We start from the raw sequence: 26,078 nt of genomic DNA, 5'->3' as shown, positions 1-26,078 counted from the left end.
TTCTGGAGCGATGTATCATACACGTTATCATTTTATTTATTTTTTTTTGTCTGAATATTTGTATCCATAAGATCTATAAAATTCACTCCATTAAGATTTCTTTACGGTAATGAGGAGCGCATTTATGTCAGCGGCCTATTGAGAGCTGTTATATCCTATTCAGGAAGACTGACTCTTATCGCTTTTACAGAGAGTGAGAGACTTATATGGAATAGAGCAAAATGGAACGATGTGATATATGGGGAGCGACAGGCTGTCAGTGGGATAAACCAAGGCGTAAGATACTGCCAGGGTAGATCACAGAATTTGTCTGAGGCGGTTGGCTGTGGATAGTGGGCTCTGGTTCTGTTTTCTCAGATATTTGAGCTGGAAAGTGGATACGAGCAAATAAGGCCATTTTCTCGTCTTTTCATGCGCTACGTCGCGAGAAACTGCAAACGATATCGAGTGCGCGAACACACACACACACACACACACACACACACACACGACGACCTTAGTATAGAAATTTTCAGAGACCAACAGCAACGCCAGTAGGACTGGTGAAGAGTTGTGCATGATGCACGTGACCAAACACACACGCGACATGATCCTCCCTCGCGTGCATTCACATGACCTGCAAACAAGAGAAAAAAAAAAAGAAAATACATCCTGAACGCATTCGCTTCATTTTCTAAAGGTCGTAAGTAATCAGGACCAAATAATTAGCTAATCAAGATATCAGACTCATTACCTACATAAAAGACGAGACAACAATCACACACAAGTCCCCGGCGTGATGTAAGGTAACCCTGCACTGCTATATACAGGTCAGGATACGACAGGATACACCATCATGGAACGAGACGCGTCAGTAACACACACACACACGCATGACTCACCAACACCAACATCTGGGAACAACTCGCGGGAAACTGGAACAACTACATGGTACACTGTACACTGTCACGGTGTACCATGACATACACAGTGTTACAAAGCTTGACCATCGAGGACGAAAATGCACTGACATTGAGCAAGACTCCTTGATCTAGTATGATAGTATGACCTGGTATGATAGTATGACCTAGTATGATATGACCTGGTATGATAGTATGACCTGGTATAACAGTATGATGCAGTAGACGGAGATTAATCAGAACAGATACAACTAACACTGACAATGTCATGTTACGAGACACACCATCGGCGAACACGACAAAGCCACAGAAAAGACGCAAAGAAAAATGGAAGAGACAAAAGGAAATAGATGAAGCCACAGAAAATGGAATAAGAAATACCAACACAGTCAATCACTGCTCCTCCCGTATCAGGTAGGACAGCCGGCCACCACCTCAGGTTTTCAGTATAATGTTTTCGTTGGTTCTCTAATTTATTGTTTGCAATCCTAGATTTACAGTTGCAGGATGTAAGGACACACATGCTGTACGATAATTCTGAACGGATGGACAAAATACAAAATCAAAAGAATTATGTTATTCCAACTACATAAGACGGAACGTATATAATGGTTTGATTATACCAGATATTATTTACCAAAATCGGATGCGGACACACACACACACACACACACACACACACACACACACACACACACACACACACACACGCACACACACGCACACACACACGCACACACACGCACATACACACAGACACACTTACATACACACACTGACCAGTTGCTATCATGACCTTCCAGTTCTGTAGAATGTGTAATACGTCAACTGTCTACTCTCACCACAATGGCTACCGAAGTCCAATAACCTGTTCCTCATATAACTATGTATACTCTGGTGTAGCGTTAGTGTTCCTGACCGCCAGGTATTCACTGGATATATATATATATATATATATATATATATATATATATATATATATATATATATATATAGAGAGAGAGAGAGAGAGAGAGAGAGAGAGAGAGAGAGAGAGAGAGAGAGAGAGAGAGAGAGAGAGAGAGAGAGACAGAGAGAGAGAGAGAGAGAGAGAGAGAGAGAGAGAGAAAGAGAGAGAGAGAGAGAGAGAGAGAGAGAGAGAGAGAGAGAGAGAGAGAGAATCATATCTGACATGGCATGTGCACGGTGTTGCTCTCAACACATCTCGTGCTCATATCCAATAAGTATGGGATTTTAGTGTATCCCACGTGGATTGCTTGGCATTACTGCGAACAATCTTCGTCAAGTTGAGGTATGTTCTTTCTCCTTGCTAGACAACCTGGGTTCACTAAGTATTCGTCCGACACAAATTCCTGATCGTCACGACAACATTGACACGATCAACCTATCTCATTTATCTCTGACCATCCAACTGGAGATGCATTATCTCTACTTGCTGAGGGTGTGCCGATCACAGTCTTATCTGCGTCACTTCAGTAAAAGGACTGATTACATTCCTCTTCTCTCGAGAAGCGAGGTTATACAGGAAAGATGTTGAAAATACTAAAAAAAACGGAGGAAATAAAAACAGTTCCAGGAGGTGGAGACTCGCAAGATAAGAATATCATAGTGACGATAAAGTAAAGCTGGAGATCAGGAGTCCTACCTTCAGTGGCTCAAGGATCCGATTACAGTAACTTACAAGACCCTATCACACTTTCGTTTCTTCCTGGGATATCCCATGTAACTACATCCAAGGTTTTCTCTTAACGAGCTTTGCTGGTATCGTTACAGATACGCGCTCTTGGTGGACTGCTACGGAAAAAAAAGAAACAGACGCGTTGTAGAAAAAGTGGTTTGTCCCGTGACTGTGAAGGGAGGACGTCAACAAAGGCAAGCATAGTGTTGAGGAGGAGAGTTGTGCGTGTAGGAACCAGGATGATGGTGACGAGCAGAAGTTGCTGCCTCTCGTTGCTTTATACATCATGTCAGTCTATTGCAGGGTTGATAATGAATATGCCAGCAAGTGTTATTTACTTGGCCAGTTTAATAGAAAGTTCAACTTCAAAAACATCACATTCTTTTAATCAAACTGGATCTAGTCCACATCGTCCTGAGATTCTAATACACGACAAAACATTAGATCTGACAATAAGTTATAAAAGTTTTAATTCGCGGATCTAGATCACTACATGCAACTGTGTTATAACTTGTAAACTTTCTTTTATGATACCTTTATTTTGCTTCACTGTGATTATGGATACAAGCGGCAAAAACAACTTTGTATGGAAACTTAAAATGCAACCTTTAAGATGCAACTTCCCTCTGCTGAAGTACTCCCCTTTGGAGATCACTAAGAAAATAGAACATGTCTGACGTGATGCGTTAAACAGCCCCGACCCCAAATTTCTCACTTGATATCATTCTCACAGATCCTCCAAGATTCATCCACTGACTTACAAGTTTCTGCGGAAGTTTCACATATCTGCAAACCACACGAGTCCTCATACCACCAGTGGCTGCCACACACCGTATCATTACCTCAGAAACTCTATTAAGCGAAAGGAAGATTAAGCTTGAAATCTGTCATTATGATTTCTTTGCCAACTTATTTCCAGGAAGTATAAACAAGTGGTGACTGCCGTGGAAGGTTGACTTAGGACTGCACAATTTCATGTTAAATGAGGACGAAATACTCGTTATCAACTTAGTAGTTAATGATAACATGCTAATCAAAATTTCAAACTAAGATTGTGTCTGACTTGCAATAAAACATTAGAATCTAATTCCACGCCTGCAATGGATGATTATGCGTGCTTTTCATTTCTGAAGTTTTATAAGTCTAATTCCTTCAAGGGATTTATGTGATATTCCTGCGATTATCCATAAAATAAATCTTTTTCCATAACTAACTTGGATATCTGTTGTTATTGATTAAAGAACTTCAATCGCTACATTCAACAACGATTTCATGTGTTATTCATTGCATAATATATATCAAATCGTATACTGCTGTTAACAGAGATTTCTTTTTTTCTATGAATAACATTAAATAGCATATGTTTTATTGCGATGTATGTTGTTTTTCATTTCAACATGATCGCTCCGGTATATCACACATCATCGCTACAGTATATAACACATCATCGCTACAGAAATATCAAACATCAGTATCTCATTACTGTTGTAGACGGATATAATTATGAGATCATGAGATCCTCTAAAAAATGTTAATGAATGTGTGAATATGCTTATCATGAATTACTATATACAGAGCAAAATGAAGTTCAGTATTTGTAGAGAGTAATTCTACATTGTATGTATCATGAAGTTCAGCAGTTGAAGGAAGTACATATTCAGCGAAGATATCATGATACATTTGCATGTTGTGGATGGTATGAAGCATCCATACGATGTAGATATCCAATGTGTAGGTACTGAAAGCGTCACTGGTTACAGGTGTAGATACTAACAAGATCTGAACACCATCATTCATAGCTAACATGGTCTATTCAAGGTATTGCTACTGTAGAACCTCTTTATGGTATCTAGACTGGAGAAGCACTTGCTAACATGGGCAGATGTTGGGATGGACCTACACAAACCCATCATCCTTTCAATGTAAGTGACAAACTACGGTATCCTATGAAAGCACTCGTGCTGGAGAATAGTGTATGGGTAAGAACGACGCAGCCTCCTGGGAGCCCTTTCAATGATGGCTTATAATCAAGACTGTCTCATACTGCAGACCCCTGGTAGTGTGTCACACCCTCAAACTGCATTCCCCTAGTAGCATGCTACAACCTCACACTGGAAAGTTATACATGCAAGTGGGAGGGTGTATGGCCTTAGAATTATCTTGAATTTATAAATAAGATATTTGTATTTTTTTCGACTGGTGGATACTAAATGACGATGACGGCCTTAATGACCCTGGCAGTCGATTTTCCTAAAGCCGAAATGTCCTAACAATGTCTCTCATACATTACTATTCTCTCGTGGTGTGATGCTCTCATAGTGCGGTCTTCTGGCAGTGTGAGAATCTGTAATACTGCAATTACCTGCTAATATGATACACACTCATATTGCTGTTCCATAATGGTGTGATACACTCCCATGCTCAACTAGTGCGTACCAGTCTGAAACTGCAAATCCCCTGGCAGCGTGTTATACTCCCAGACTGAGGTCTCTTTGTAGCATCTTACACATTTTTTATATCAACAAAGCCTTATAAGCACCTAACACTCTCTAGTTCCACGTCTTCTCTAATCAACTTTTTTCCCCACACCACCGCGCCCCTGATATCCTCCCGCGAAAAAACCGGATTCAACAGACGTGCAGCTAAAGAACGGAGCACTGCGCCACCACCACTTGATAGCCCTGGATCCGAATCCTTTTGATGGTGCTCAGGGAGGCTGTTAGGACGTGACCTCGGAGCCAGGGGTAATGCCAGTTTTCGCCTGGATGGCCTCCTTGCCATCGACTGCAGGGGGTTTCAAGGAGCCAGCAGCCACCAGCAGCACCATCCTCTCTCGTCCTGCTGGACATTGTAGCACACAGAATTTAACGCTTTTTTTTTCACCATAAAACGTCTTAATCAGTCATCTACTTAACACTACATCTCGCCACCACTTATGATGCAGTTTGGTAGTGAGAAAAAGATTGAGAACTCTACATCCACTATGCTCCCCTGTGTTACCGACACATCACTCAGTACAGTCACTGATTACACAACAGCCACCACTGACTTTACAACAGCCATAACCTATATCACAACACGCAACACCCACGCTACAACACCCAAGACTCACGCTACAATACCAACATCCACACAACACCAAACGCCTAAACTACAGCACCAACATCCACACTGCAACATCTAGCAGCCACTCTACATCAGCATCCACACTACAGCATCCAATACCCAAGCTACAACACCAAAACCTACACTACAACACCCAACACCCAAGCTAAAACACCAAAGCCCACTGTGCAGCGCCTTGCAACAAGACCAACACCCTCACTATAATACCGCTGTAAAGTACACCATCATCTACGTCACAATACCTACATACAGCGCAACACCTGCTGTACAGAGCTTACGACTAAACATCTGCCCTACCTTATCTGCACCACAACTGCTGAAAGACAACACCTACAGCAAAACACCTGCAGGATAAATCCTGCAATAAAACATCTGTAGTAAAACACCTACACCACAACACCTGCAGTACAACACGTACAGCGTAAGATTTCACCTCATCACCTATAGCACAACACCTGCAACACAACATCCATAGCACAACATCTACAACAGACACCTACAGCATAACACCTATAGCATAACACCTACACTTGGCCATTAACCATCCCTAACGCTACAAAAAACGCCTGTAGGGTAATATAATTTCCCTCCCACGTACATCGTTTGCATAATGATAACAAATGTTGTTTTTAACTGTGACAACAAATGTTAGTTTTTCCACCGGTTGATATTTTTCCCTCGTTGTAAATACATTGTGTTCTCTTTAGGCCAAACTGTAAATCAAACTTTTACCCTTTAAGTTTGTCATTGTTCCCCTTGTCCTTTATTTTTCTATTACGGTCTTAAGTAAACCATGATGACTCTGTGATGTGTATTTGTTAGAATGAAATGTTTATGTTTACTTTTAAAAGAGTAAGATGGAGACACGTTGGGATCTTTGTGTTTATTGGCATTAACTTCCTTCTGCAGACGATGGCTTGTCTTTTTGTTAAAGTCTTTAAAATTACATAAACTGTTTTTGTTGACTAAACATCAAAACAATGGGTCGCTTCTCAAAGAGTGTGTTACCAAAACTTTTGTAACACTTTCATTTAGATGCTGGACCTGGGAGGAATGTGTACCTTCCTGCCTCCCTACACGATGTTACCAACACACGGGAGTAGCGCGCGCCTTGGTTGGTGATTAACGGTTCAGCTGCTCCCTGCCGTCACACACACACACCATATCCTCAGCTCTGGGTTTATCGGAAGCTGTTTTTCTCTACCATATATCATGTTTTACTTTGCTGCTGCAGTTGTTTTACTGTACGTTTCTCATCTATCCTTATAATACGATGTTTTTTATCCACCTTTGTAAAACAGTGTTTCTCATCTACCTTAATAATACAATGTTTCTTATCTACTTTGATAATACAATGGAGAGCACTTTCCTCTTCAAGTAGGCTTTTGAATTATCATTGACACACGTACAGATCATATCCATTTTCGAATTCAGTGGCTATTTACTAACATATATCAATTTGCATTCAATGAATCAAATGTGTCATCATATCCCTCACATTCTCTCTCATTTTACCTCAGCTCAACACATCAGATGATGGAAAGGAAAAAAAGTTCCCACACCTTCATTCTTACTGTATCGCCCATCATCCTCTAAAGAATTGTCTGCACTACGCTTCACCCACCTACCATACTAACTACACTAAGGTCCATTTCATCCTGGTGATACACGTCTTAGGCTCCACTATCCACTCCCAAGCCCCAGGGTGGGTATTAACTAACTTATGCTCTCTCAGTCCCGGAAAAATGGAATTAGCAATCAGGCGTGTTGTCTGACGGGGCGCTGTTCTGCCCGGCTTACTGCTTACATTAGGCTCCTCTCATTTTCATTCCTTCTCCTACGTTTATCATGAGTTAATGAAATGTATTTTTTTCGCAATATTTTCTTAAATGTTCAGTATGGCTATCCACACACACACAACAACATGGAGACACTACCCGTGTATAGTACAGTTCAGCAACTTTCATCTTCACACATGTGCAACTTACTGTTGATGACAAAGGAAGATTATAAAACAAAGTTATTATATGAAAACATGTATTCATTTGGTATTCTATTACATCATAGTATAAACCAAGTTAAAGTGAAACAACTTTTCAACTTACATAAACTGTGTACTTATGTAAGGTAAACCCACGTATTTCATCAACGTTATCTCTTTTATTTTCCTTAACAATTTCAAACGTATCAAAGAGTTGTCTTAAAAAATTAACAATAGTTACAGCTTCTCTTTCGCGGGATTTAAAACAAATAACCCTTACACAATGTTTACGTCAGGGAAAACATTTAACAGCCGACCAGAAGATGAGGCAACATCAGCTGGGGTTCATCCCCATCAACAACAGAGGTCATCTGCTGCTGCTGCTGCTGCAGGAAAGTGGTTGACCTGTGGTGGTTCGTAAATTCTCTCTCTCTCTCTCTCTCTCTCTCTCTCTCTCTCTCTCTCTCTCTCTCTCTCTCTCTCTCTCTCTCTCTCTCTCTCTCTCTCTCTCTCTCTCTCTCTTTCTCTCTCTCTTCATACTCATATCTTTCTCCTTTATTCACATTTTTGATGAGACAGAATTATATAAATGAATCACAATAGTACTTCAGTACTTAATCATGACTATCAACAAAATATATCAAGATAATTTCAAGTGATTTCTATTACCCAAAGTAAATTGCGGAACGAGAGCTACCTTCAGGTCAACAGAATAATATACTAGAACATTATTCTTGACACTAGAAAAACAAACACAAATAAACCTTGAGAGAAGTTTACGAGAAACTTGAGAGTTTGAAATAAATTTTAGATATTGTTTCAGTCCTTGACGGGTCACACATCAGAGTGCACTGGCACCGTCCAGGCTCCCACATGTCCTCACAAAGTGTCTGTGTCTGGAGGTGTGAGTACCATCTGTACGTCATCAAGTGAACAGCCAGACATACAGGTAGTCGGAAGCATAGAAAGCAGCAACAGCAGCAATACTTGTATCAATTATGATAACTCCTACAACAATAACAACAATATTATGGTCGTTAGAGCAACAACGACAACAGCAAAAACAACACAAATGTCAACAACGACATATTTGATTACTATCATTTGTAAACAACGTGACTGCCACTACCAACACATAAATCGTCATCACCAACACCAACATCACCAGCACTGCCCTCATCACCAACACCAACATCACCAGCACTGCCCTCATCACCAACACCAACATCATCATGAAACACTTTCACGTCTTCCGACATCGACAACCAATATCGTTCCTCGTTTGAACCTCGTTCCTGTAGTGTAGCCACAACCTCCACACAAACGCTCAGAAAAAGTAGCCATTATACACACAGTAGACTGACCCAGGAGACGGCACATGTGGACCTTGAGGACATATGCACCCGTCTGTGTGAACATGAATAACGTATAAGCATATATATATATATATATATATATATATATATATATATATATATATATATATATATATATATATATATATATATATATATATATATATTATCACAACGGAGGGACAGGTATACAGGACTGTTATGAAAAAAAACCTTCACACGTTGAATGTTGTGTCACGTAAAGACATGAACCACCACAGTGCGAGCAGCCTCCTTATGCGGTTCACCACTATATACTGGATCACAAACGTATACAAAGGGAATGCAATCAGGAGCAGAGCATCATGATAGAGGGAACCTTTGTTCGTGGATGAGTAACGTTGTGAGTTATGCGGTTTACAGTGATGAAGGGAGGGTATGCTTGGCTACCACAGCAGGGGTGTGTGGTAACACAAGAGACGTTGTCTCCTTCATAAGCTCCACAATGCTTAGGGTAATGGTGTGTGTGTGTGTATGTGTGTGTGTGTGTGTGTGGGGTGGGGGGGGGGGGGGGGGGGCAGGGGGGTAGGGTGCTGAGATTTACACGTAAAGTCTGTATTGGTTTTCGATTTTCCAGACTGGAATGTGTTTCTTGTTGTTGTTGTTGTAGTTGAGATGATGATGATGTTGGCACTGATGATTTGGTTGTTTGAATATTTGTATGTTGTTAGCATTATTTTCCTTCATTATGCTTTGATTTTGTTGTTGTTGTGATTATTACTGTGATTAAGAATGGGTATTTTCTCGTTCTTGTATTCCCACTATCATATATTTTCCTCCTTTTTGGTTAGTACTTTTGCCTGGGTTCTTATTTATGGCTTCACGATCCATTTCTCCTCTCTTCTCGCGTTAGAATGCCTCTGTCAAGTGAGAGTTTTCTTGAATAAGACATGTTTTGGTTTTGTTTAATTGTCATCGCAATCAAAGTGATGTAGTGAGTGGATTACTCCGCGCTTTCAAAGTCATTCGACGCAGTAGTCTCTCGTAAGCGACCTCTGGCGTTGTGTTTGGTCGATGTGTAACACATGAATGAATATACAACAGTTTATTGAGTTCAAGCAGCCATTAGGCTTGAACTATACAGTTAAAATAGATAATTGGTGGGTCATCACAGCAACTAGTGAATCACAAAATAGCTTGAAATCAAGGTGGGTGAGCACATTACAGAAGTCTGTCTGCACAGTACAGGAAGTTTTACAGAATTTTTTTTTTTTAATTTTTGGTTTAAACATTAAACATTTAGCGATGATCCGGTGAACATCAAGTGATGTTATGATACACATTGGTCGAAGTGCGATAGCGCTGTCTTGACATACATGATGACGTATGTTATGTATATAATGATGAACATTAAGCGTTAGTACGATGGTTGACATATATATGACTCCGGGAAAACGAAGCTGTTTGCTTGCTTAAATTTTACTGGTTCATAGACTTACGTAGAGAATGGGGAAATCTGTCACCTTTTTAGAAGTCATCAGGTAAATGAATGTGCGTCTTTCAGTTAATGAAACTAAGCCGGAAGCAATCACCACCGCTGCCCAACACACTGCCTTTAATTGACGCGATTACTTACCAGCCGACAGGTCGTCCGTCAGCGGCTTGGGCTGGAAAGGGGGGCTCTGTTGCTGGGGGGAGCAGGCAGGATGTGGAGGACAGAGAGGGGAAACAAATAAACGGAGAGAGAGAGAGAGAGAGAGAGAGAGAGAGAGAGAGAGAGAGAGAGAGAGAGAGAGAGAGAGAGAGAGAGAGAGAGAGAGAGAGAGAGAGAGAGATGATATCTACACACACACACACTCACGTGTAGGTATCCCACATGTGTGGGTTCCTCTGAAGATTCCTCCTGAGTTGCTTTCAGTTTGTTGTGGTCAGACACAAGAAAGTGGGTTTTCCTGCATATTTTCATTTCAGAATTTATCAAACTTGTTCTCTTGGGTCATGTTTGTTTGTAATGCTACAAGTCTCGCAAATCTTCTATCATTTGTTATTACCATAGTGGAATACACATCATGCAAACACCTGTGCAGTTATTGTCTACGTTTCTACTCAACTCATGATTCATATTAGTTTGAGAGTTTATTATATATTTATATATCATGGCTTTCTCAGGATCACATGTTATTAAACTCGTAACAGTGCTTCCTTATGTAATTGCACAATACGAGAAAATATTGCTACAACGAACATTATAAAACTTTTATATTTTCTATACAGTATCATATCTACTTTTCCTCTACAGTTACTGATTTTTAAGACTGAAAAAAAAAGCTGAACTAGATTTTAATCATAAATTCTCTGCCGGGAGCAGTCATGAATTTTCATCATTTTGTAAATTTCATGAGACGTCGAGCAGCATGGTGGAGCCTTTGTCCCCCTCAGCTGTTGACACTCTGTTGATGCAGCGGGATATCATGTCGACAGATAATGTAGATGGATGTGACAAAGGCTTTTACCGTCTTCAGCACTGAATTCACGTCAAGTTATGCCTTGTTGTGGAAACATTTAATATTGGCAGCCTCATTACCGTCATGGCCGGCAGTATAGGAGACTTGAAAGGAGATTCTGAGGAGAGGGAATTCATAATACAGGGTCCATGAGCGTAGTATTAATCCTTCTAGATGTTCTCGTATCATTTCTGGAGGTGAAGTAACATTAGGTGTACGGCTGTAGATGTCACCACCAAGTGGGGGAGAGACTGAGCTCCAGCAACGCTGCTAAACAAATATGAGGAGACTCGGGGTAAGACCACTAACAATAAAAATCAAGAGAGAGGGATTCTTGAATTTCAACACCATCACCATACAGGAACTGGGGGAGATGCAGTTGGCAGTCACCATCATCTGACAGGAAAAACCTGAGGCTTCACCACCACAGCCGAACACAAGAGAAAAGAGTCCAGGGACCTCCCCACCACTGCCTCACCAGCCACCTGGCGAGAACGATCAAGGATTCCAGCACCATTACGATGATTAAGTTAGGAGGGACTTTGAGCCGACTAATGGCTCCACCTCTTTTATCACACACGGTGTGATATAGACTAACGATCTTAAAACTAGAATCGAACACCAGTTGGGGAAAATTAAGAGCTCCAGCACCAGTCCTAAACACCAGGCAGGAGGAACTCACGCATAAATCTAACATCTACACTTGATACAAATTTGTGGAGACTTAATGGCTTCTGAATAACTTACCGAAACTAGACGGGTGAGACCTACAGCCGCAGCGTCAACATCAAATACGAGCGAGACCCACCCACTCCTATATGAATATAAACACCACATGGAAAGATTCGAGTCCTGTATATCGCAACAAAACACTAAACGGAAAACATATGACGTTCCCTCACCATTATCAAGTTTTGAACCCCAGTATAAAGCATTTTAGAGAGACAGTTTTCCGAGCATATCTCCGAACTAGCAAATCGGAGAGCTACAGTGCCCCAGCATCATTACCAAACTCGTGGAAATCAAACGTCTGGCTTCAGTACCATTAGCAACACTACAGTAGAGAGAGGCTGGGCTCTTACACCATTACGAAACATCAAACACAAAAAACTGAACCAGTATATCTTTACGGCTTATCTTCCTTAACTCGTGCTGCAGTTCGTTCAACAGACATCGCCGCCACAACAGATTTATTCATATAAAAATGTGCCACATACAACACACATAGCACAAGGCAAAATTATGAGATGTAGATGGATAGTGTGTGTGTGTGTGTGTGTGTGTGTGTGTGTGTTTATTTTACACCTTCACATTTAAGATTAAGTTATGAGACACCAACATTATTTTAGATGTAAACTGAGGATGAAAGAAAAACTGAAATCAAGTGTCACCGGAAATGTTATCCTCGCTGTCAAGTTTGTGTACCACCACGTTGTTACCCGAGTAGTTACATGTGTTGTTGTGTGTGGTGTTGAGCATTCATCATTTTATCCGTTCATACGTTGCTACTGCTCAGTGATACTTCGTGCCAGCGCTCCTTGTTGCTGATCCTTTAATCTGTTTCGTATTACTGCTCTGCATTTCTTCTCAAGGTGACATCGTTGTCTGAAGAAAGTATATTAAGCTCAACTTTTCAGCGCCAGGAAAATGTGAACAAAGGAGTCGCACTTTTAATCAAGGTTTCTGCTGGACACTTATTGTGTCAAGGGCAAGAGGCGACGAGAAGGCTCAGTCACTGGAACATCCCCTCTCACGCCTGGACACCAGAGTCGGCTGCCATTACCTTCTACCAGTCCCAAGATTTCAGACCTCATTACTAACGTCTGCTTCTCAGTATTTGCCGCTTAGTAATTGCCTGTCAACATACAATATCCAACTCCTATCTGCCAACTCCTGCTCACTGTCATTCAACTGCCAGCATTTTCCTCCAAGAAGTTACTTACCTATCCATACCTCCCACCCAACAGCAGCAGTGAACACCCTGCTAACAAAGTCTTTTGTCCGTGACCTGTCCTCTAACACCTTGCCTTCTAGCGTCCTCATACCCTCCTGCATCCTCATGCTTTCCATGACCCTCAAGCCTTCCAAGACCTTCATGCCTTCCATCACCATTATGATTCCGGCAGCTTCATGCCTTCAAAGACGCTGATGCTCTCAAACACCTTCTCATGCCTTCCAGCACCTCTCGTGCCCACAGACAACAGTGATCAACTAACACACTCACCAAGACCCCAGCCCATCACCACGCTGTAGGTATGGGTCTCCTCCTATTACTGGGCTTCCTCAAGTATTACACGTAATTTAGACGACAGGTGGATTAGACACGATCCTCTTCCTCCTCCTCCTATGATCACCCCTCCAGTGAGACACATGTCGTGACACAGAGAACTAACCTGCGAGGTCACACAGAAAGGAAATCCTGTGGTGGCACGTGAGAATCAAGCGAAGATGAGAATTATTCCTCTCTCTGTCCATGAATGATTTTCACTGATGGTGAAAAGTGTACCAAATCTCGAAATGAGGTTCATGTTGCTGATTTCTGTTTGATGCAGTTATGGTAAAATCTCGTGGTAAGTAGGCTCTCTCTCTCTCTCTCTCTCTCTCTCTCTCTCTCTCTCTCTCTCTCTCTCTCTCTCTCTCTCTCTCTCTCTCTCTCTCTCTCTCTCTCTCTCTCTCTCTCTCTCTCTCTCTCTCTCTCACCATAATATCGTATTTTCAACTCGGCCTTAATAGAAGGCGGAGGTCCTGGAGGGCAAGGCTGAGCAGACACTTATAAAGGCCACAGCTGGCTAATGGAGGGCAAAATGAGGCCTTTTTAGGACATAATTCGTTCCTTTTTCCTGAACGAGAAAAAGAGAGTTTCGTCCCGTCACTTGCACCTTGGCGCTCTGGTTAAGGCATCTTAAGGACAGTTGTGTGCCGGTTACAGTCGCCAGTCACATACGATCACTAACCCAAGTAATCGACCTGTTAACTTACCGCTATCGATCCCTGTCACAATCAACAGTCAGTCACCCAGAGTTGTCGATCAGTCACACAGAACAGAGAGGTAACCGGTTACCATGATGGAGCGAGAGATGACTGTAAGGTCTGGTGACCGGTCAATAAGATGGAGGTAGGTTTCTCTGCGGCTGTTATGGCTGACTGATTAATCCTATTAATGATTATTATTTTGAGATCTTAACTTTATTCTGCTCATCCCTTCCCTGCTCTCTCCCTCTGTCTTTACCCACATTGTTCATTATCAATTAATTATCCTTGCCCGCCTCCCCGCCGGTCCGCCAGGCAGGCAGTGGTTATGCATCAAGGATGAAGCTAATTACCTCGTTAACGATTAATTAGACGACGTGTTGACAAATGGCGGATCCTAGAACGTAAGAGAGTGGCTTTTTGTTGGTGGTCTTAAAAACCAGGATTTATCTTGCCTGTTGAATAACACATCGAAAAGATTTAATAATTTGGGCGGAACAGACAATATATCCATCTTTAATCCACGCTCACGTATTAACATATCATAAAAACAGAAGCACCTCAGAGTACACTTATCTTCACTGAGTTGTATAAGCACATTAAGAAAAAATCTGTACCAATATCGTAACACAACGTGAAACGTTAAAGATCTCTCTCTCTCTCTCTCTCTCTCTCTCTCTCTCTCTCTCTCTCTCTCTCTCTCTCTCTCTCTCTCTCTCTCTCTCTCTCTCTCTACAAAACCGCTTTAGTTGGGCAGAATGACCCTGCCAGTCGATAGGCCTGAAACCGGATATAAGCAACCAAGCAACCTGACATACATGCACTCCCTTCCCTCCCTCTCATCACTGAGGTTTTCGTTGGTCATACATAAAAGATTTAGTCACGTTCCCGTGGGAAAAAAAAAAAATGGAACTCCTGCTGTGTCTGTAGGTCCGCTTCTGTCTAGACGGCCCATCTTGCCTTTTCGCTCATTCAGTCTTAGCTCTGAAATAATATATGTCATTTATCCTTGCAGTTATCACTGTAGTGATATATACATTTAGTAAACATTAATCATATACATTAAATATGTACCTAAACTGTCAAATGAACAATACATGTAACGTTTTAGATAGTTATCCACATATGTTCCAATATTCAACCTAACAATCATAACATCATTACGGCAGTATTGCCTCATCAGACAGCGACGCTCAAATAGAAAAAAAAAAAAATGTATGGAAATGAAGCATCACAGGGATATGTACGTCATGCATCACAAATATGTACTCAAAAATTTCCTCTTTTTTCAAACATTCTTAACTCTGGAGAACAACAAGAAAGACTACAAGAAATATGCAATCCAGTTCAACCTTTAGACTCAATCAAGAGAATGAATGAAGATTGTATAATATTCCTGAGGAATCAAGTGATAAACCTGGATTCTACAGGAACTGTAACCAGAGATTCAACATAAAATGTAGTTAGGTTGATTCACCATCTCAGAACTCTGCAGTAACATATCCTCACTGTCATCTAGTATTGTAACGAGATCTGCTTCTGCTGCTGGTGACAGAGCTCTGTTCAGTTAGCACCACACATCTTGTTATTTACTTGGTCGTAAATGTAAATGTGAGACTGGTGTGGTAGGCATAGGATAGAACATTTGCAGAGCCATATGCATGTGGTCAGAGGTTCTGCAAAAAGACAAGAGCTCATTTATATAATGTGATCAGGTAATGAGTTATCTAGTGATAGACATGAGAAGAGAGTCCTTCTAATGAAGGCGGTTGATGCCCTTGATGTGGCAGTCAAACAAGATTCGAGAGTGTAATATGACTATGTTTATAGATGAAAATAAATGCGAACGTGAGAATGAAAGCTGAGAGTGAGTTTCTCTGGACGCAATTCATTTATGCAAGAAACGTCAATACCACGGTTGTATTTGGTACAGGATTTGGAAACAAGAAACGCTTGATTAGCATGACAAAGCTGGTACATCACTGCTCGGCTCGTGTCCTACGCTCTACTGGGACTTAACGCATTCGCTGGGAACCACTCGATCAGTGCCATCAAAGGCGAGGGAAAGATAAATCCAATGACAATGCCTCTGAAGTCATCTGCTTTTAGCATATGTTTTCCAGACGTCGGAATATCGCAAATGATCTTGCAAGGTGATTCTTCATCACACTGACGCCCTAAGTCACTTTATCATTATGTTAAAGTGTGATAGGAACATATCAACTTAGACAACTAACAATATCAATCCACTAATGCTGCCATGAATTTGAGCAGGTTTGTAAAGTACAATCTCACAGCAAAACTACGCTTGGCTTATGCTGACATATCAGAGATGCCAAAAGCATCAGTTGGTCATGGATGGTCAGATAGAGGGAAAAACTCTGGCGTTATCCACATGCGGTACCACCAAAGTCTTTTGAATATATTTTTGATGCTGGAGGTAATGATGAGAGTGATGATGATGATGATGAAATTGATCATTACGATACAGATGATCATCCGTGTGATGATGATGATATAGACAATGATAGCGATGATAATATTTCTAATGGTAATGATATCGACTAGATATCATACATTGATATTTTCCATAATGTGTACATGGCGCTGGTCAATGAATACGCTGTACAAAGCATGTCATCAGCTTCTACAATTGATGTTTTCTGTGGGAAAATAGGAGACAAAGTTATGCCAATATCGTTACTCATCCTAGTGATCGTAAGAGTCTTTATGTTTCTCCTGGGGTAGGCATCTCCACATCTGTTACGTAAGACCTATAAGTGATGGAGGATCCCGTGAATGTTGCATGGTAGGTTGCCATAACCTCCAGACTGTCAATGGGTATCATAGCCTCTACCACTGATGAAATATGGAGGGATCAGAGCACCACCAGACGCCATTCTCTTGCTCATGTATTCAGATCAACTGCAAAAGATTTATACTGAAAAGTTGCCGTTCATTATCGACGATAACGACAGTTGACTGGTGAGTTTTATCAGATAAAAAAAGATTCGAGAAAAGTTGATCGGCTTCTGACTCTGTTCTCGTACTGAAGTCATTATCTGAATAATGGATCGTCGAAAGGTCACAGACAAGATATTTTCAACCAGCTGAACTTTCTGAATCTTAAGAATTTAATGAAAATGATGTAACATTTAAATTCATCTTCAACAGGCAGCCATCACAGCTTATGATGAAGGGAAATCTCATATATCGTGCTTTGAATTCTATCAACATTTGATTCCTCCCATCTCTCTAGAGCCACCAGAAGACCGCCGCACCCATGTTCCACACTGCCTTAAGACCACAGCCAATGGATTCAGAGGAATGATGGGAGGGGAGGATGGGAAGGGGTCAATGTACACAAGAAAGAAGGAAGGAGATAACTTTGTACACAAGGAGGGGAAAGAAGTGATTAGCGTCAATGAAAATGGAGGGAAGGAAGGAGGAAGGGAAGGAGAAAGGGAAGGAGGAAGGGAAGGAGAGAGGGAAGGAGGAAGGGAAGGAGTAAGGGAAGGAGGAAGGGAAGGAGAGAGGGAAGGAGGGAGGGAGGAGGGAGGGAAGGATAAGTGGACAGACACTGGATTGAGATCATTAATGAACCAAGTGAGGCGCAAAACTTTCCACTTGATAAACAATCATGGACCGAAATTATCTGAATGAAAGGGAAAATGGGGTAATTACGGGACTTAATTGAATCTTATGTAAATAATTTCCTCTCTTAAATCACCTCATAACTAACGCTCACAATTAGCGCACATGCCACGGGTCTAGGTTAGCAGGGTAGGCGTGGAGGGTGTCTGGTTGTCTGATGGTAACCAACACACGCTTCTTGGTTCGGTGCCCCTTTCTCCACCCCCGTCACCTGCCCCATCCTTCCCGCCTCTCACTCGTCTCCCCTTCTCCACCTTTTATGCCTAATACTCCTTCTCCCCTCCTCCTTCTTCTCCCTAGCGCGTCCTGCCTCACACCACACGTCTTACCTTCCTTATTTTTCTACACCCTACTCTCTACACCCTACCCTCCACACCTTATCCTCTAAACCCTACCCTCCACACCTTATCTTCTACACCCTACCCTCTACACCCTACCCTCCACACCTTATCCTCTACACCCTACCCTCCACACCCTATCCTCTACACCCTACCCTCCACACCCTATCCTCTACACCCTACCCTCTACACGCTGACAAATGAGAAGCTGCCCCCGTCGTCACCCATTTTCTTACCTTGGGACCTTAATCTATGTAACTCATTTTTTCCCATAAAGTTGATTACATGTGTGAGCGTCGGGCGCGACAGGGGTCAGAGAGGGCTGTTTGAAGGTGCTGACCTTACTAGGTGGATGGTTGTTCCCTAACGTGTTGCACGTCAGAGTGTACTTACCCACCCAGGGGTGATAACATGGCTCTGCTGGATTCCTGGGTTCTCTAACCCGCCATGTGTTGAGGTGTGCCACACCACATCCACGGTTTCTGCTCTGTATCATTTTTTCTCTTACAACAAACTTTTATTACTGGAAAAGATTATATAACAAACCCCTATCTTTTCATAACATATCTAGATCGGGCTGATGAAATATTGTATCCATTTGACGAGTATCTATTGTTATCGTCTGTTTGCACTGACCCTGATGTGGAGACGAAAGTCTGTTCCTTTTGACCAAACTCGAGACATTTCTCCAGCGCTCTGGTAATGATCATTCATTAATATTGATGATCTCTGGTAAAGCTATGATCAACAAAACAGTAACAATAGTAACCTATAACGTGAGCCAAGGATAGGAACATACACCGTACCCCTGAGTAAAGTGGCGCATAATGCCCGCACAATATACACTGAAGACAGAGAACTTCAGAACCTCGTCATGTTAGCAACAAAACGACATTCAACACATTGTATGTGGGACCCGCTTGGCTGGTCGTCCTGGACACACGCCAGCACATGTGTCTCATTAGCCAGGCAAGCCTGCATGTTAACCTCACGTTTGTAAACCCTTGATTTTCTAATTACTCCTCTATCCTTAATGGCCCGCACTTTTCCGGTCCACTAAAGCGAGTGGGTTATATCTGGTCGTGTTGTCTTGCAGATATTCTGATCAGTATCAGCCGCGAGAGATTAGACGACAACGTGCGTAGGGCGACACTGCACATTACACATTTACCACATCCATGGACCTCATTACCCCAGAAGAGAGTTAATGGCTTTTCTCATTGCTAGAGTATAGTGGAGTCCATCTAGTAGTAATGATCACGGACCCTTACGAAAAACCTGTCTTGTCTAAATGTTTATGACTTTCTTAAAGACAGACAGAACATCAGCTGGCGTCTGCAGGCCAGTGTGTCGCTGGTCATCAGTCAGTGGTCCTAGGTTTGGGTCTCAGTTCCAGCAGACGGATCATAGCACATCCAACTACCAGCCTCCCGTCTCAGTTGAGTTAGGCACACACACACACACACACACACACACACACACAACATACACACAACATACACGCACACACACATATACATACACGAACACAAACAGAGAGAGAGAGAGAGAGAGAGAGAGAGAGAGAGAGAGAGAGAGAGAGAGAGAGAGAGAGAGAGGGGGGGGGGGGGGTACATGTAAGGATATTTTCTAAGGATCAGTTCTCTGTTCTTAATGCTCCCTCGCTAACATGGAAAATGGCAAATATGCATATATATATGTATATATATATATATATATATATATATATATATATATATATATATATATATATATATATATATATATATATATATATATATATATATATATATATATATATATATATATATATTATCCCTGGGGATAGTGGAGCAAGAATACTTCCCACGTATTCCCTGCGTGTCGTAGAAGGCGACTAAAAGGGAAGGGAGCGTGGGGCTGGAAATCCTCTCCTCTCGTTTTCTTTTTTTAATTTTCCAAAAGAAGGAACAGAGAAGGGGGCCAGGTGAGGATATTCCCTCAAAGGCCCAGCCCTCTGTTCTTAACGCTACCTCGCTAATGCGGGAAATGGCGAATAGTTTGAAAGAAAGAAAGAATATATATATATATATATATATATATATATATATATATATATATATATATATATATATATATATATATATACGAACTTAGTATATAGAAACGCGCACCTTCATAGAACATACAAACCTCCAACAGCCAGGATCGAACCCGGGACCCCTGTGAAAGAGGCGGGAATGCCAACCGCTAGGCTATGTGCCTGGTTATGGGCCAGACCCATAGCCTAGCAGGGGTTTAGAGGTTCGCTTATGTGTTCAAGACGCGGAGGTCTGCACGACTTTCTGTGCTTACAAGTCCTTTTAACTTTGTCAGTAACAACTATAGAACGCTAAACTTTCCATCGTTTCCTGTTTGCTGTCCTGGAGAAATTTTGTTTTCCATTTTAAGAACCTTTGTGAGTGAGGCCAAACTTAACCCTCCATGTGACCCCGGCCAAGCAACGTTGAGTCTTACATGCAGGTGACCAGGAATTACTGTAATGTAAAAGTGGTACAACCTCAGGTAGAACTGGTCGCACTCCTCGTCAAGTAGTGATATTTTCCCGTCGACAAAGGAATACACTCGCCTGTGAGGGTGTTACCGAGCAGCTTGGCAACACATGTTTGTGCAGGTGTTCGTACTCACACTGATCATCAGAACAGGAGTCTGTTTGTCTGGGAAGAGCTTAGAGCAAAGTTGGGCCGAGGAGTATCCGTGTCTGCAGGCTTTGGTACTTAGCTGGGTAAACAACAACTATGAGTATCTTGGTCAGTATAACATGTATATATGCAGGCATATATCTGTGTCTGAAAATATCTGTGTCTAAATATATCTTTGTCTAAATATATATATAAACTGGGTAGTCGAAAACGTACCCATGTGACGAACTTGACCAGCACAAAATTCTTCCACAAAATTTTCTGGTGCAGGTACTGGTGACGGACGTGGACCCCAGCCCTGACATGTATTGCATCCGTCCGCCTTGTTCACGTTTACACTTTGATACATCTCGTCTCCACGATGCACAGTCTGACGTGACGCTTGTCTTTGTTCCTGCTAACACCACGATGGAGAATTGTCTATATGAGCCAAGGTATCACAGTTGTGTATATTTTTTGTTGTTTTGAGGAAGGACGTGTCTCGAAACGGGCCGAGGAACCTGTATCTTCGCAATATTAGTTTCGCTGGTGCGATCTGGCGGTGTTTTTTTCCTAAAACAAATTCCCATTCGTCCAGGATATTCATACCTGCAGATAACATTCCCAAAATGAGGAAGAACACTTACCTTTGCAGCTGTTGCCGGCCAGATGCATCAACATGATATTTGTATCTGCAAACCTTACACGTAATATGAGTTAGGGAAGATGTGACTGCACAGTTGACTTGACCCACAAACGTCGGTGAAGGTATCAATGATTATTGTGTCTGAAGGAACAAGAGATTGTGCAGGTGTTATTTTCCACTCTGGCCAGAGGAGCGGAAGAACATATAGGCGTCTGTTCCATGGTGATCCAGAGGAGATCTTCTCCACCTGGGCCATGCGCGTGTTGATCCCTGGATCAGCTGAAGAAAAAATGTATTAGTACAACTCTCACTCCCTACATGACTCAAGGAAATAGCTGCGTGTACATCTTAGGTCGTAAGGTATTCACGAACAGGGACTGACAGAAGGTTGTCAGGCATTCACTGACAGAGACTGACAGAAGGCAGGAGCTGCATCACGTACCAGATGAGCCGTGTCCTGCAGGCCATTACTCAGATTGCGAGACGAGCAGTAAGGCGCGCGACCCGTGTCTCCTGCTCTCCCGGGACAAGATAACGGCACAGCCATGGCCTCCACAGATAGATAAACAAAACAGTTTAATCACGATAATGCCGGAACCTTTTAATAGACTGAGAGAATAATGTTATATCTTAAGGTAATTTGATTAATTATATTTTTCTGCCAGTACAGAATGAAGGGCAATGAGGGCCCGTCACTGATGATGAAGCACAAGGACACGTGTTACACTGATGCAACACCGAAATGATTACTCATCACACTAATGTATCATCACACTGACACCAGCACACTGGAGCACCATCCCTATCATGCACCGTCATACCCGAGCACCACCCTTGTCATGCGCCACCGCTGGGGCACCACCCCTGTCATGCACCACCAATCTGATGCGCTACAAGCACCTTCCATCGCATCCTTTTTTATTTCAATCACATCTTTATCTATCAATTCATCTTCCTTTCCGTATGTTTATACTGACTCTTTGTCCTCTATTCTCTATACTTTTTTATTCTTTGTAATTCAGATCTTTGTATCCCCAGTATATCACATCGTTTCAATTCGCTCTATTCCATGCACGCCTTTCACCCTCCTGCATGTTTCGGCCCCGATCGCTCAAAATCTTTTTCACTCTATCCTTCTGTCTCCAATATCGTCTTCCGGCTCTCCTTGCTCCATTCACTTCTGACACATATCTACTCTTTTATCAACGTTTTCTCACTCATTCTCTCCATGCGTCCACTGCATATCAGCACACATTTCATTTTCAACATTTCATTTCTAACACATACAACGTACTTCGTACAAGCTTATATATAGCCCATGCCTTGCATCTTTATGATATTGCTGGGACTGCTGTACTTTTAAACACACCCAATTCTGTCCTTCCAGAAAACGCCCTCTCTTCCCACACATTCTTCATTGATCACAGAACGTTCGCCACATCCTCCTCCCTATGACTTATTTCCGTGTTCGTGGTTCAATTCGCTGCCATGTCCACTCCTAGGTATCTAAAGCACTTTACTTCCTATAATCATTCTACATTCAAACTCGCGCCCTAACGAACCTGTCCATCAACCCTGCTAAACATAATAACTTTGCTTTTGTTCACATTTACTTTCAGTTTCTTCCTTTCGCATACCCTCCCAAACTCAGTCGCCAGCTTCTGTTTCACAATCAAATCTGCCACCAGTGCTGCATCATCACCAAACGACAACTGACTATTTTCCTTGACTCCCTCAACAATCACAGACTGCATACTCGCCCCCCCCCTCTCTCTCTTGACCTCCCTCACCACACCATCTATAAACAAACTGAACAATCAGTGGTATTTCACACACCCCTGCGGAGACCAACCGTCGACTGGAACCATTCACTCTCCTCTCTGCCTTCTCGTACTTATGTCTAACACACACATGACGAAATCTTTTCACTGTTTCTAGCAGCTTTCATCCCACACCATATATTCTTAAGACCTTCCACAAGGCATCTATATCAACCCTATCATATGCTTTCTCCAGATCCATCGATGCTACACAGAATTCCATCTGTTTCTCTAAGCATTTCTCACATATTCTTTAAATTGGATCTGATCCATCGTCTACCAATCGTGGAACCACAGAGTTCCTTCCCAGCCTGATGCTCTGTACATGCCTTAACCCTCTCAGTCAGTACTTTCCTATACAACTTACCAAGTACACTCAACAAACTTATAGCTCTATAGTCTGAACGCTCACCTTTATCCCCTCGATTTCCTTGTGTGCTTGTTTATTAGATGTTCAGAAAAATAGTGGTTTACAGCCTGACTACGTAATATGCCCTGCCTCGCGAGCTGTGTGAGCTGGTTCGTCTCAACAACATTTGTTGTTCATCGGTACATCACCCATCACAGTAGGATATGTGAAGCAACATCTATTAATTCTAGCTGTGTTCCGCTGGTGAGGCGTTGAGGCATTTCTCGATTACTATATTACCTGAGCCTGGAGCGTGTAGCCTGTGTTGGGTGATCATGTTGTGTCTCGGTAACCTGGCTGCTGTCGACGTGACCTTAGGCCGCTGCAGATTATTTGTTGCTGGGATTAATCGAAAATGGTGGTGGATTACTTCTGTGAAATCCTATTTTGGGTCAGAATGTTTCTCATTATGGGATCACTGATTATTAGGTCACTGTAGGAAGTCAGCAGGTTATGTGTGCCATTCTGGTCTCTATTGTTTTATATAAGTCTTACGATTCTTTCTCCTCGACGCCCTTCGTTGGATCTATTTGCTTCTTCGCATGGAAGCCATTATATGGTACTTTCACACACTGCACACTCTTGCAACACCACACTGCCTCCACAGCAATACGACACTGTCCCAAACAAAACCACATTGTCCTTAACTAAACCACGTTGTGCCCACACAACACTACATTGTACTCCAACACCACATTGTCTCCATAACAACAGTACACTGTCCAAAACAACACTATCCTGTCCCCCGACAATACTACTATGCTCCCAGCAACACCACACTGTTTCCTGAGCAGCACCACACAGCCCCAACAACATCAAACTACCCCAGTAACACCACACTGTCCCCACAACAACACCACATGTCCCCCCAACAGCACCCCACTGATCGTCAACAGCAACACAACGTCCCCCCCCACAACATTCTCGTCCCATCAAACTATTTGGCTAAACTGACTACGTCCAGTATTCCCGGGCCGCTGGTGGCGTGAAATTTGGAATTAAGGTTTTGTGGGCAGACAAGAGAGAAAATATTGGTGGCTCTCTAAGTTGATTACTGGAGTCCAAGAAGCTTTATGGGTGCGACGCACAGTGACTGCCTGCTCTCTCTCTCTCTCTCTCTCTCTCTCTCTCTCTCTCTCTCTCTCTCTCTCTCTGACCGGACGAAGGTAGTCAGAGTACGCCCCCTCAACAGTTCGTATTCACAGAATTAATACGTTAACTGACATTGTCAATTTTTGTGAGGGTTGGAGGGGCGTTGGGGTCCTCATCCCGCCCGCTAGCATGCATGTATGGCCCTCATACACAGGTCAAGACAACATATATGCAGAATTCAGATGTCATTGTTGTGAACCCTGTCTACTGGTGAGGCTGATGGTGGCGACGTTGGTGTTGGTGAGGTTTACGTAAACGCTGGTGATAGTGTTGGCGCTAGCCTGTGTTAGAGATGCTCTCTGTTGGTGCTAGTCTGTGACAGCGCTTCTGTTGCCCATTTCCTTGGTGCCCGGTTGATGCCGGATGATGATCCCTGTGGTGATGATGGGGTTGCGTTCGTGGCGTTGGTTGGTGAGATGGAGGAGGAGCTGGTTACCATCAGGGTGAGGGTAGTTGATGAGGGCAGGAGGAGCTGGTTACCATCAGGGTGAGGGTAGTTGATGAGGGCAGGAGGAGCTGGTTACCATCAGGGTGAGGGTAGTTGATGAGGGCAGGAGGAGCTGGTTATCATCAGGTGATTGTGGCATCTTTGATGGATAGGGTAGAAATGACTTTATGATGGTATTGGTTCGATGGTTGGGACAGTAATGGTGGTTAAAACTGGCTAGATTGTGAAGGTTACTGTGGCAATGGCCTGGATATTGTGTTGTAGACGACTGTGGGTGTGGTTGTAACGGCAGTGGTGGCACTTATGACGCTTGTGGAATGAGTGTTATTGCCTTTACTGCCACTAATAGTAGTTATTGAGGTAATGGTGATGTTGGTTGTGTGGTTCACGGGTTGAAGCTGTTGTGGTAACTGTTGGCGTGGTGGGGAGCGCCTGGTTATTATGCTGGCACCTGGAATT

The sequence above is a fragment of the Panulirus ornatus genome, chromosome 20 (assembly GCF_036320965.1).
Source record: "Panulirus ornatus isolate Po-2019 chromosome 20, ASM3632096v1, whole genome shotgun sequence".
Classification (NCBI taxonomy): domain Eukaryota; kingdom Metazoa; phylum Arthropoda; class Malacostraca; order Decapoda; family Palinuridae; genus Panulirus; species Panulirus ornatus.
This window is presented reverse-complemented; position numbering follows the sequence as displayed.